Below are 13,537 nucleotides of genomic sequence, written 5' to 3' on the forward strand. Positions count from 1 at the left end.
TATTAGACCTAAATTAAATTATAATAAAAAATTGAATTAAAGAAGTTACACAAAAAAAAAAAAAATGAGAACTATTAAATAGTTAATTTAATACTAAATATCGATTTTTTTTTAATTTTTATGCTATCTTTAAGTTTATATTTCATTCAAAAATAAAAACATTATCGCTTTCTCAAAACCACATGAAATCGTATTATATCGTTAGAGACAAATAATAAAAACTAAACATTAAAACGGAGATTTATATCTTGCTGCATTGCGCGACGCAAGTACCTTTCTAGTAATAATTAATATATACAAGATTATAATTAGAAAAGTGTAAAAAAAATGCTATTTCAAGTAGCGTTTAAATAAACTATCTTATGAGTTAGATTATAAGCTGCTTTTTATTCATCTAATGGGTTGTTTGGAAGCAGTTGAATGTTTTGGTGTAGAATGATTAATAGACTATTATGATAAAATACAAAATGAAATATAATTCTTTGCTAGTTGTTAAGAGTAAAATTAGAGTGTCAAATGGTTAAGGGAGACTCAATATTCAAAACCATTCAAAGGGTTTTAAAATCATTAAGAGACAAAAAAAAAATTTGTCACACAAGATTAACCTATTAGCGGTTCAAATATTGTCTTTTAATGAAACTATTAAGAGGTAAACAAACAATCCTTAAGTGAACCTTTTGAAATAAGCTCAAAAAATAAGTTAGTTTATTTTTTCTAAGCATAATCTAAATAAGTTATATCCTTTTAATTATAACTAGAAGGGTACTCACACAATGTAACGAGATACATTTTGATTTTAATGTTCCCTTTTTTTTTTTGTCTCGATCGATTTTATAATACGTTTTTATGTGGTTTTGAGAAAACGATAATGTTTTTATTTTTGAATAAAATATAAATATGAATATATCATAAAAATTTGGAAAAAATATATTGATATTAGTACCAAACTAACAGTTTAAATTTTTTCTCAATAGATTAACTTTAACTATTTTAATTGGTGTTGGATATGAAAATCATTTTAGGCTCCATATGGATGTACATATGACTAAACCCTAAACCCTAATCTATCAAGCTTTTTTGAGCAACCATTGAACTCTTTTCTAAGCAATAGTTAAACTCTATCCTGGATATATGTAAGTTAATGTCCCTACACTCTAAACTGAAGGCCATATACCCTTGTTATGAGTACAATCCCTATTTTAACGATGATCCTGTTGCAAACTTAAGTGTCGATACGAAGAAAGTATGAATGTCTCACAACCACATCTTTGAAGAACAAAATGCCAAAAATAAGAACAATAAATAGTTCGACGATTTTTCCTCCAATGTTTACAGAAATGGATATATTGGCTTCTGACAAGTAACATTCAACCTCATTTCTAGTGAGATTACTACCTATGAAGAAGTGACAAACAGCTGAAGGGTCCCGATTGCCTGTACAAATTGATCGAGAAGCAATTGTAAGGTAACTTATCAAAAAGATGACTGCCAAGTAACACCATGGGCGGTTGGCCTATTTACTCATGAACATGTATTCCACTTAAGGGAGTGACTAAATGGCAAACAACATAATGGTGGATATAAAATAACGATACAAGATTTTTATTTGCGAGGAAGAAATAATACAAGAATCCTATTCCAAATTATATGTCTCTTGAGGAATCGTACGGAGTCTGATATTGTTTCACGAGTTGGTTATTGCAACAACTAAGCACTACAAAAGTAAGAGGTCGTTTTTTAAAAGCTTGATGGATTTAATGGTATGGATAACTTATATACTGAGGCATATGTATTTGTTGTTTTGCGGCTTAATGATTAAGTCGTCAACTAATTTTGTTTAATTAGGGGAGCCCTCCCTCTATTGTCACTAATGTATTGAACAATGTTCTTTCCGACCATAATCTCCCCATTTCTTATTGTGTGTTAATACAATTTTGGATATTCAATGATTAAAACATTTATAGTGATTTTCTTTAATGTGATAGATTTCTCATATATATATATATATATATATATATATATATATAGGGTATATTTCTTTYAYAACCTTGTGCATTTGTACAACCTTTGCAACCCAATTAATTGAGATATTTATAGAAATGATTGGAGTTCATTTATTATGATTTGAATATTTATGGAATATGAATAAAATTTATTAATTATGATTAATACTTTATATTAGGAAATAATTAATTGATTAAAACTTGAATGATTGAGATGAGGGTTGTATAGGATGTAGGAATGGCAAAGGGTGTAGAATAACGTCCTTCTATATATATATATATATATACTATATTATAAAACATTTGATAAAAATTATTTTTATGTATGAAGTATTGTATATTGATGCATATTACTTAAAATTCAAGATTACAAGTAAATTATGTATAAGTACAGCTTATTAAATCTCCATATTTGAATTCGTGTAACTAAATATAGATAAACATAATCAAATAAAGGATAAATATCTCATTTTAAAATATAAAAATCTAAAATATAATTAAGATGATTATCGAGTTCTAACAAAATAATTGACTATTATCTTTATAAGAAAATTATATTACTAAACTAAATATAAATTACTTCCTTATTGAACTTAAACTAAATTATAATTAAAAAATTTGAATTTAAAAATTGCATAAAAATGAGGAATTTTAAATAGTTAATTTTATACTAATATCGATATAATTTTGTTAAATTTTTATGATATCTTCAAATTTATATTTTATTCAAAAATAAAAACATCATTGTTTTTTCAAAATCACATAAGACCATATTATAGCATCGATTGAGATAAAAAAATAAAATAAAATATTAAAATCAAGATGTATCTCGCTGCAATGCACGAGTACCCTTATAGTATATATATATATATATATATATATATATATATATATATATATATAAAGAAGAACCAAAAAGTTGTTCAATGAGAAGTTTTCTATCATATTTATCTTTTTTCTCATTATTTTAATTTATCTTTAATATACAATCAACACATTAATTGTTAACCATTTCATTTTCCTACTTTTTAACTCCATTTTCATTATTCTATAAAGGAAGTTTGAAGCCACACATAAAAATCTATATTTAATTTTATTTACATCAATACATGCATATTTTTAATTACATGACAATTGAAAAAATAAATCATCAAAATCACTCGATATATATATACATACATATATACCATGTTCGAACTCGTGTATTACATGGTGTATTTTACAAAATTAATTGAAAGCGTTATGCATTTTATAAAGAATTAATAATTAAATGACTCACAGACGTTCCCTCAGGGATACTTCTTTGTTCAGGATTCTCCCGTTCAGGATTTATAGACACATTCCTAACAGAACGTACAGGATGATACGTCATCTTATCTAACACTATTTACTACAACAATAAACATGTATACAATTAATCACATACCTAAATATAATAAGATGTTCAAATTAAAATAAGCACCTGTAAACTTATGATTACCTTGGCCTTATGTAATTTAAATCTACCGTACTTTTCGTCATTCTAGATCCAATTATATTTAACACATTCCCAGTCTCGAAATCCCAGTGGAACCTATTATCGAATGGTTAACACATCTAGTTTAAGTCTAAGTACCAGGAAAATACCTAAATCTCTTAAACCAGGGCTCTGATACTAACTGTAACAACTCCCATATAAACCACCATTCCAATCATACACTTAATAACATAATAAACGTATATACAACATAACACAAGTTCCACTACATATAATAGACCGGTCAAAACTATACACATAAACAATGAGTCTGATATCAAACAAAAGTTGATCTAACAGAATAAAAGTAAGTCAACTACCTATCACATTTTCCCCTTGCCTTTATTTTTTGCCCTGAGCTGACCTGGAAAAATAAATTTTACAACAACTGAGGGTTAAACCGAAAGGTCTAACGAGTGAATTCCCTAGTATAACATTTTACACACTCATAATAATAATAATAATAATAATAATAATAATAATAATAATAATAATAATAATAAATTCAATCTAGATATCAGTTGTTACAACTGTCCTGCCCTTTATCGCAGATAAACCTGCCAATGATCCCAGCTACCCCACCATTTATTGCAATATCCTGCCAACTATCGCGGCTAGTCCGCCATCTATTGCATGTATTCTAACAACTATCGCGGCTACCCCGCCATCTATCACAAGTATCTTGCCAACTATCGTGGTTGGCCCGTCATTTATCGCAGGCATCCTGTCAACTATCGCGACTGTTCCGCCATCTATCACGGTTACCCTGCCAACTATCACGGTTACCCTGCCAACTATCGCGGTTGCCCCGCCATCTATTGCGGTTACCCCACCAATTATATATGATGCATAAACATAATAATTAACATTTGGAATATCCACAAAGAACAATTGTTAGTTGATGAATACTCTCATCGGATAGCATATGGGCGATAACTGCCTTCATTGGACAGTACTTGGTCGATGACTGCCCTCATCGGACAACACTTGGGCGATAAATTCCCTCATCGGACAATATGCCCTTATCGGACAACACTTGGGCGATGAATACCCTCATCGGAGAACATATGGAGCGATGAACACCCTCACCGGACAACACTTTGGGCGATGAACACCCTCACTGGAAAAAAATTTGGGCGATAACCACCCAATCTGGACAAGGCTTTGGGAGATGACCCAGGCTTATCAGACAACACATTGGGCGATGAGTGCCCAATACAATCAACACTAGGGAGATAAATGTCCAATTCGGCTATAGTGTTGAGCAAAGAAGTTATAGTAGTTTTAGAATATATAAAACTTTTGACATGTTAGATTGAGTCCAAAACACTACAAAAATTTATGATAACACATAATTTACCAAAAGTATGTAAAACTCACCTTAGTCTGAAACCTCAAAGAATGCTTCTACCTTCTTTCCTTTGATAACACGCTGCTTAAAACTCTTTTCAAAGAAATCCCAAAAACTTTCTCAGTCACCTAAAACTTACTACATATAGTAATAAGAGGTGAGGCGGTGCATGGCCATGCACCAGCCTCCCCCCCCCCCCCCCCAAATGAAACATATTAAAATCCTGTTGGACCTAAATTCATTTACCACAAGGAGGAGAAAGATAAATTTAACCAAGATCCCTCAACTTCTAACAAATGCTAGATTTTACCCTGAACTTTCTATTGCTATATATTTTCAAAACCCGACCAACTAAAATTCAAAACCAAACATTACAATTAAAGACTAGGAATGGTATTTTTAAAAAATAAAATGTTGATCCTTTTGAACTCACAGTATTAGAAAGAAAGGGTCTATTGCAAGATAAGCTAATAAATGTTGCATAAGATAAGAGCTTGGGAGGCCGACCTTTGTTCATCTCCTGTGGCTGGATCGAATCCTTCACGATGGAAATTCCCATCAAGGTGCTTGCTTCGACTGGTGGCGGGCGGGCGAAGGGTACTCATGGCAACCTTCCAGCCGCCCAACGACCTATAGCTTTAGTCAGTACTCTTAGAGGACTAGGCTCCCGGGAGGGCTTTCAGAGATTGGGTAAGGGGGCTAGTTAAAAAACAAGAACTTCTCTCTGGGAAGTGGATCCTAGGGCTATCCGAGTTCACTCTTCGGTACATTCCTATGATGGCGGTCATAAGACATGCATTTGTAGAAGGAACAATAGGTTGTTCTCTCCCAGCCTAGTAGTTTCGCAACTACTACCGTGGGAAGTAGTGAGGGAAGGTGACATCTAAGGCTTAAGTAAGGGAAAGAAAATCCGTTATTTAGGGTCAAACACGGCCGATACTTTCATTGAATATGGATTGAGACTACGATTGGAATGGAATTGCTTCATTGATAGATCCAGATAAACACGCTGCCGCATATGTTGGAAAAGAGGGAGCGGGGAAAGAAGAAAACCTTTTGACTTTGGCAGATGAGGTGCTACTGGCCTTATTCATCAAAGCTTAAAGCAGACATCAAGAGCTACCAACAATAGAGGAAATATAAAGGGAGCTTTCCTCTCCACATTTTAAACCTCGGGAAAGAAGGACGTTGATCGAGCTTTTCCATGCCTAAGGAGAAAGGCAAGCGGAAAGCTGCAACTTCCTTGCTAGAAGGCCTTCCTCGCTAGAAGTACAAATGGAAACCCACTCTTTTATCTCAGTCTCAACAGAAGGTAAGAGGAAGGACCATTCCTTCTTTCCTTCGGGAAGGGCGAATGACGAGGATTGAACTCGCACGTGGTGGATTCACAATCCACTACCTTGATCTACTTGGCTTCATCCATCCTACCCCCATATATATATATATATATATATATATATAGAGAGAGAGAGAGAGAGAGAGAGAGGGAGGGAGGGATAGAGAGGACAAACCAAATATAAATCATAAAAAAGTTACAAAGCATACAACTAATCTCGGTTATCCATCTAGTCTAACGAATATATGGTTTCATAAATATATCGATGATCATAATTAATGAACTTTAATCATCTTTCATATATATTCAAATTATAATAAATGAACATTTAACATTTCCATAAATTTCTTATGTGATTGGTTTATATGGTTTGTATTTGATTCTCTCTCTCTCTCTCTCTATATATATATATATATGGGGATTCGAATACAAAACGTGTCATTCAAACAAACCATATAAACCAATCCTAATCGTTCATCTACTCAATGAATATCTGGTTTCATATATATTTGGATTTTTTTTCTGAATATAAAACGTACATCATAATTAATGAACTTTAATCAACTTCCATAAATATTCAAATTATAATAAATAGACCTTGTCGTTTTTATAAATATCTCAATTCTCCTCTCTCTATACACACACATACATACATACATACATACATATATATATATATACATACATATATATATATATATATATAGAGAGAGAGAGAGAGAGAGAGAGAGAGTTTCAAATCAATCTCAATTGTCCATTTACTCCAACGAAAATGTGATTTCATAAATATCTCAATTGTTTCATTACGTTAATATACATATATTATTGTTTTTGCTTCTTTTGATAGAAAAAGACAAAATTGAGTCTAAATGACCCTTAATTTAACTGAGTTTATGGATCTATTTTGATGGTGTTAGTCAAAGGAAACGTGACAGTGATAAACAGAATACCACAAGAATCAAATCCATAATAAACGTAGTATATATATAAGGAACCAAAATTATAAAATTTCTAATTTTTCATATATGAAACACCATCGGCCACCACCACTGACCACCATAGTCTTCATCCCTTAACCCTCTTCACCACTATTCTTCTACTTCTCATTACTTGAAACCCCTTCCGATCATTTTGTTTTTCTTTCACTAAGATGGACATGAACAACAATGGAGATGAAAAATGGATCTGCATAAACGGAAATCTATATATATTCTTGGCTCCCTGTTTCTCGTAGATTCCTCCTTCGAAATGAACATGGGTTTCAAATGGAACCCAAATGATTGACAGAATTGTGAGAGAAGTGACGATGAACAAGGAAAGATGTGGAGATGGTAAAGATCGATCGGAGATGGAAGCTTTCGAGATGAAAAGGGGTTTAAACGAAACCTAAAATGGTTAACGGGGTTATAAGAGAAGCGACAGTGAAAAAGGGAAGGTGATGGAGACGATGAAGATCTCCTACTTCGCTTCATGTAGATATTCACAAAAAAAACATCTATCATTTCCTAAAATTGTATTAAAAGTCATATTACTAATTTACCCTTGTTTCACTAATTTCATGCCAAGGAACTACTTCATAATTTCATTTATTACATTTATGCCAGCCCTCAATTATTAGCCACTGATTGAATCCATCAAAGTTGTAGTTTTGTTAGCAAAGTTTGTGTTATTTTAGTGGTTAGTAAAAGAAGGGACTCTATATATGTATATAACTTATATTATAAATTAGATATTGATATATAACTTATGTTATACATCATTATAAAATATTTGACAAAAACCTCTTAAAAACTACTTTTTATGCATAAAATATTGTTTATTGATGCATATTACTTAAAATTCAAAACTACAAGTAAATTGTGTGTAAGTACGACTTACTAAAGCTCCATTTTGAATGTGTAACTAACTACAGATAAACATAATAAAGTATAGGATAAACATCTAATTTTAAATATATTAAAAATAATTAAAATAATTATTAACATTTAAGAGAATACTTAACTATTATCTTTATAAAAAATTATATTATTAAACTGAAAATAAATTACTTCATTATTAAATTATAATAAAAAGAAATTAAAAAAATTACACAAAAAACAAGAACTTTTAAATACTTAATTTGATTCTAATATCGATATTTTTTCAAGTTTTTTTTATGAGATCTTCAAATTTATATTTTATTCAAACATAAAAATATTATCGTTTTCTCAGAACCATATAAAACCATGTTGTAACATTGACAGAAACAAAGAACAAAAAGAAACATTAAAATCGAGATGTATCTCGTTGTATTCCGTAAATACTCTTCAAGTTAAATATTAATATATATATATATATATATATATATAACTTATATTAATTCTTTTTTTTTAATATAACTTATATTGTATATTAATGTATTAACGAATCTTTTTAACTGGAATTGGTCAAAGTGACCAAAAGTGTAACAAAGTTGCAACGACAGTGACCAAACATGTAATTATTTCAATATGGGAGGCAAAAGTTGATAGTGAGTGATAATCACATGGACCAAAAGTATGATCTGCGCTAAATATTATATATACTTCAAAAAATGTGAATTTGCTGCTCTAGTGTGGGGCACAAGGGGGGAAGGGGAGGGGTTGCCAGAAAATGACGGGATGAAATGACGAACGAGATGAGGTGTTGTAGAAGAATAAAATGCTTTTCTTCTCTCCATTTATATGTAGGGTAAAAAGAGTACAACATTTTTTATTTAAGATAAGTTTTTTTTTTTTACAATTAGCATGAGAGTCTTAATTCGTAATAAAATTTAAATCAATACATTTAAGAAACCCAATCTACAATTTCACCAAATTAGGACTAATATGCAATTTCCTCAACATGATATTATTAATAATAGTAATGAATTTCTTATCTTTTGAGTAACTTTCTTAAACATGACAACTTGTTTTAATTAAAACATCATGGGAGCATGTTATGCCATTACAATATGCATAAAGGTAATACTAGTTGTCTAACTTTTTTGAGTTTTAAATATTTTTTCAAAAAAACAACCATTTTTGATATAGTAGATTACGGATTTGGTCCTTAAGGTATGTTAATTTGTACGGGTTTATCATTTATTTGTATTTATTACAAGAAAACCCTCCACACATGCTGTTTTTTATGGATTTGGTCCCTGAGACAAACGACCGTCCATTGTCTACGTTAAGTATGAGGGTAAAATGGTCACTTTACTATTTTCCTTTAATTTATGATTATTTAAACTTTTTCTTTATTTATGATTACCTCAGGGACCAATCTACAATTTACTCTATGATTATACAAACATTGTGTCCTACCTTCAAGACCACCGTGGCCTCCCTCTCCCAATTCTCCCCTCCCCCCCTCGGCAGTCACCACCTCCAATGCCTACATCTCCTCTTAAAACACCACTGACCTCCCTCTCTCTCTCTCTTCTCTCTTCTCTCTCATTGTCGGTACACTCCTTTGTCTCCAACTTCCTCTTCAACCTCAATCTCTCTCCATCACCAACAAATATGCAGTGCCATTAATTGAAGGAACCAAATCTTCTTCGTCTCCTTCGATCGGACAACAAATTTGTCTCGTCTCCTTCGGTTGGAACCATGATCTCCGGTCGGACAATGAATCTGCTTTGTTTCCTCTGGCATCCCTCTCTTTCTTTTCCTCCGGCGTCCCCTCTCTTGAGGCTTCTACGATAGATCTTGTGGATCTTCCTCCTTGATTCCAATGGATCTGTATATTTTTAGTTTGATGTTTTGATCTAGGTTAGTGTTATGATTTATATTAGGGCTTTGATATTTAGTTTATATTTTGTTTAAGGTTTTTATTTGATTTGGTGTTTTTGATTTAGATTGGGCTTTCGAACAATCCAATCTTGTATAACGACTTGATACAATAAATAATCTCAGTCTTGATTTTGCTTGTGATAACTTTTGTGTTTGATTTCATGTGTTGGTGATCTTAAGATTTGATGGTGTCTGCTAGTGGTAGTTGAAAAGTCCAGATTTCATACGAATCTTGAAGCAATCTTCATTAAATCTCAAGAACAGAATATGAATTCAATATAGATTGGAGAGAGAGAATAATTGCTGTCAAATCACCTTTTTGATTAATGATGTAATCAATGTGTAATTACAAAATACACTGAAAAGACTATTTATACTAAAGAAAATAATGCTAAACTAATTACAAGAAAACTAAGTAAATGGAGAAACTTGAATACAACATTTTAAGCACTAATCTTGAACCCAACAGTAGTGGTGTCGAGTGGTGGTTGATGGTGTCGAGTGGTGGTGGTGGTAGTTAATGGTGTTGGGTGGTGGTGGTAGTTAATGGTGTCTGGTGGGGGAATAAGTCAAACATGAAAAAGGGTATTTTTAAAACTATTTTTTTGTTCTTTATCGATTAATATATAAGAAAAGAAAATTAAATTAATAAAAAGAATTAATATAGAGAAAAATTACAAAAAAGACTAAATTTACCCTCGTAGTTGACGAAGACAATGGATGGTCATTTGTCTCGGAGACCAAATCTATAAAAAAAACTACATACATGGACGATTATTTATCATAAATAAACATAAAGGATCAAACCTGTAAAAGTTGATATATCTTTAAGACTAAATCCATAATTTACTCTTTAAATATTTAGAGTATTTAAACAAGATTGTTTATATCTATTATTTTAATATTTAATAGTTAACTTATTCATTTGTAATATTTATTCATTTCAATGAACCTCCTTAAAGGTGGTGTTCAATGAACCTCCCTTAAGATTTTGACCTATGTGAGAGAAAAATGTATACCAGGCATTTAGTCATTTACTAAGTTTCTAAAAATTTGAGTTTACAATTTTTTAAAACTTATGTTTGAATTTTATAAATTAAATCATAATCTACTTACATGTTGGGCCCAACCATACAACATATACAATATCCTATAATTTTGTAATTCTCTTTTCAAATCTCTGGTCAATCAACCATATTAATTTTGAATTTATATATAAGCAAAATCGCAATTCAAAGCCATAAAAAAACACTAAGGTAGCTTTTGGTACACATATATAATTGGATTGAATAGGACAATAGGGCATGACTGGACATGACAAGTTGTTTGTCTAGTGTTTGGTACCACTATGGTTAGATAGGACAGGTCTAGACAAGTTGGTCCTAAAAATTATTTGATGGTTTTATATATCATATAATGGTTGTTATAAATGATAAATCAAATAACATTTAAATTATTTAATTTTTAACATTTTTACACATTTTTCATATACATAAAGACATACATATATAACAATATCAAATTTGAATGAAAAATTTGATATAGTTGATGGTAGTTTGTAAAAATATGATTCACATAAAAGAAAAACTATGTTTTATTTAGTTTGGACGATTCTTATAAAATGGCGGAGACGCAGTAAAGATTGTTGCAGTGAGAATAGTGATGGCAGTAGAAACGGTGGTAAATGTGGACAACGGTGACTATGGAGGATGTGAAGATGATAGACCGTGGTGCTGGTTATGGTTTCTAGTGATGGAGGAAGTGAGGAAGTAGTAATGGTTGATGTAGTGGAGGTTGAGGTGGTGGTAAACAGGGGTAGTGGTGGTTGATGACAACGGTGATTGTGGTAGATGTAAAGATGGTGGAAGAGGCGGGGTGGAGGTTGTTACAGTGGCAATTGTCGTAAAGGTAAAGGTGGTGGTGGTTGGTAGACGACAATGACTATGGAGGATGTGAAATGGTGGATAATGATGATGGTAGTGGCTGACATTGGTGGATGAGGTAGTTGTGGTCGATGTGTTGAAGGTAGAACTTAGTGGTATGTGGTGGTGGTGGTGGTTATCGTGGATGCAATCGATGGTGGTTATGAAGATGATGGGTGAGGTTGTAGTAATAGAGGTGGTCGAAGGTGGTCAATGGTCGCTGATGATGGCCGTTGGTAGTGGCGGCGGCGTCCATATGGTTTCGGATGTTACTCGATATGTTTTGGTACATGTGACTTTAAGTTGTGATAACCGGGTTATTCAGTTATAATACTTGGGGTTGTTTTTGAAATGTGATGGTAAGTGGAGGATTTAATGTGTCAATGTGCTTAAAATGTTTTAAACTCTCACCGCCTCATCTTATTGGTAAGGTAAAAACTTAAAAGGAAAAAAGTGAGTAAATTGAGGGGATTAAATGTATTTACTTGTTTTAATAATTTAAAAAACAATTTTACCACCGCCTCTTATTTGTTTATGAGTGGATATATGAGATGTTAACCTTATATCATTGATTTTGGGGTGGAGAAAATGTTGATCATCTCTCTCATTGATTTGATGATAATCCCTTTTTCCTTTCGATGTATTTTAAGTTTTTGTATTTTCAGTTCCAGCGATCAATACACTGAGCATGTTCAGTGAACGCTAAAGAACTCGCTTTGTAAATCATTCAGAGACAACGATACTTCAAGAAAACAACACTCACACCAAAGATCCTTCAGCAAACGTCGAAGACTGAAACTGAAGATTAGAGACTGGCGNTGTTCAAACAAAAAATCTAAATCAGTTTTAGAAGATTCAGGAATATCAGATTCAGAAGTACTAGCATTACGCATAGTATTAATTATAAGACCGGGTYCTGAAMTGAATTGTTCAGAAGCCACATCAATGACTTCATCAAAGGATACATTTACGCTCTCATTAATGATTTTGGTTCGCTTATTGTAAACCCTGTACGCGGCTGACGTCTTTGAATAACCTATAAAGACAGCTTCATCAGCTTTGGCAGCGAACTTTCCTYTGYCYTCTTTATCATTCAAAATGAAACATCTACATCCAAAGACTCGAAAAAAGTTAATGTTAGGTATTCTCTTGTTAATGATCTCATATGGAGTTTTACCAAACCTTTTGTTTATYAAGGAACGGTTCTGGGTAAAACAAGCAGTTGCGACCGCTTCAGCCCACAAAAATAATGGAAGGTTAGAGCAGGTGAGTAATGTCCTCGCTGCTTCCACTAATGTTCTGTTTTTGCGTTCAACAACACCATTCTGTTGTGGTGTTCGGGCTGCCGAAAAAGTATGAGAAATACCAACAGADTCTAGATATGTACCGAGCGTCTTGTTCTTGAATTCAGTACCGTTATCAGTTCTGATTTTCTGAACTTGAAGTTGCAGATTAATYTGGACTGTCTTCAAGAAAGATATTATCGTCTCGGCTGCTTCATTTTTAGATCTCAAAAAATGAACCCAAGTATATCTGGMATAGTCATCAACTATAACCAGTACATACTTCTTGCCGTTGATGCTTTGGATTCTCATAGGACCACATAGATCCATATGAA

The sequence above is a fragment of the Cynara cardunculus genome (assembly GCF_001531365.2).
Source record: "Cynara cardunculus var. scolymus isolate 2C chromosome LG 9, CcrdV1, whole genome shotgun sequence".
Lineage (NCBI taxonomy): Eukaryota > Viridiplantae > Streptophyta > Magnoliopsida > Asterales > Asteraceae > Cynara > Cynara cardunculus.